Source organism: Mastomys coucha, chromosome X (assembly GCF_008632895.1).
Source record: "Mastomys coucha isolate ucsf_1 chromosome X, UCSF_Mcou_1, whole genome shotgun sequence".
NCBI classification, from domain to species: domain Eukaryota; kingdom Metazoa; phylum Chordata; class Mammalia; order Rodentia; family Muridae; genus Mastomys; species Mastomys coucha.
This window is the reverse complement of record NC_045030.1, coordinates 47,068,345-47,070,395: the sequence shown is the minus strand read 5'-3', so window position 1 is coordinate 47,070,395 and position 2,051 is coordinate 47,068,345.

The following is a 2,051-nucleotide window of genomic DNA, read 5'->3' as shown; positions in this document are numbered from 1 at the left end:
AGGCACACAAGTGCCATATTGTAGATGTATATGTCAGAATCCTTTAATTCTGTTTTAAGACAGGGTCTGTTTGTTATTCACTGTTGCATATGTCATGCTACCAAGACCAGTGGTTTCCAAGGAATTTCATATCTCTGCCTCATGTGTCACAATAGAAATACTGGAATTACAGGTGCATGCTATCGTATCAAACTTCCCTACTTGTGTGTGTATGTTCTGGGAATTCAAACTCATGTCCCCACCATGCTTGTGCACACAGCTATCTCTCCATAAGTTACTTTATTGGAGGACTACTACCTTGTTTAAGGTTCCTGGGAACCTCTAAGATGTTGTAGGAGAACTTCATAAACTTATTCGACAAAAATAACTGTCCCTGTTTTATCTAGTGACCTTGAACTAATATTCCACACACAAAAACAGTTGAAGAAGTATCCTACTAAACAAACTAAGTGCTTATCAAACTGTAATCTTTAGTTTATCTCCTTTTATATTGAAATTTACAACCTCACAAGCCAGGGCACACCGAGGTAGATTTTCTTTATCTCTGTAATTCTTCCCCTGCTCTGTCTTTTGGTTCATATATGCAAACTCTACATAGCACAGTCATTTCAGGTAGATATTCAAGTCTAACCTTCCTGGGTGGGATAAAGTAACAATGATAGCAAACATTTATCAAGTACTATGTGCTAAAAGAAAAAAAACAGTATTTTGTTTGATACCACAATGCTCAGAGCAAATCTGCATTTGCAATGCAAGGAATTTTAATTCTTGAAAGTGGTAAATCTTTATGGGCAAAGTTGACAACAAACTCAGTATTTTTAATTTGCCATGGAGTAATAGCATTTGTAAGAGCACATTTGCAAATGCCAGAGAATTATAGAATTACTTTTTGTCCATAAAACAAACGCACAAACAAATTTATTCTCCTAAATCAATACGAAACTACTGATAGTGTAATTGTAAACTTGTTGAAGATAAATTGAAACATCTGGCCCTTTTTTAATTCAAATGGAAATCAATGAATGACCACTGATACTGCTGCTAAAGAAAACTAAGATTTGTTCTGCAAGCTGGGCACTAATTATTCAAGTAATCTCCAAAGTAAATACTAAAGGAAGTATGATGTCAGACTCTGAAATTATTCTTAGATCATAAAATATTTCTTTAAGTGCATATAGAGGATATTTAAGGGAATATTAACTACTCAAAGGAGCATACACTTGCCTTTTTTCCTTTTTATAAATAATAATAATAACAATAATAATAATAATAATAATAGCCCAGAATTCAAGAAGCCAAGGCAATTGGGTCTCAAGGTTGAAAGTAGCATAGACTACATAACAAATTCAAATTCAGCCTGAGCTTCACAAAAACCTATCTTCCCTCCCAAATAATAAAAACATGTGATAGCTTTTATTCCCATAGTCAGTGTCTTTCATAACCCAAATCCCTTCAAGCTTCTCCAGAATACTGATACTGTAGGATTTCTATTAGTGATAATTGGCAAGTTCTACCAGTCTTTGAATTTGATACACCAATGCCCTATTGTCTCCAATTAGAAACCATATTAAGGGTTTCTAGGCATTCCTGGAGAGTGACTATACACACTACGAGCACAATTCTCTGCCCTGTAGTTCTTTCTTTTACTTTCGCTGTCCCTCTTCACTTCCTTAATTTGTCTTTAACATTTTTATTTATTAGATTTAATAGTATTTTTATACAATGTATTTTGACTATTTTTCCTAATGTGTGACACCCAACAAAGGGGAGGGAGAACCTGTAGAGACCATATCCAGAAGTTAGGCATGGCCCCTGGTTGAGGGATGGGGCTACCCACCCATCTCAAAAATATTAACCCAGAATTACTCCTGTCTAAAGGAAATGCAGGGACAAAGAGTGGAGCAAAGACTAAAGGAAAGGCCATCCAGAGACTGCCCCACCTAGGGATCCATCTCATCTGCAGCCACCAAACTCAGACACTATTGTGGATGCCAAGAAGTGCTTGCTGACAGGAGCCTGGTACGATTGTCCCCTGAAAGGTTCTACTAGCA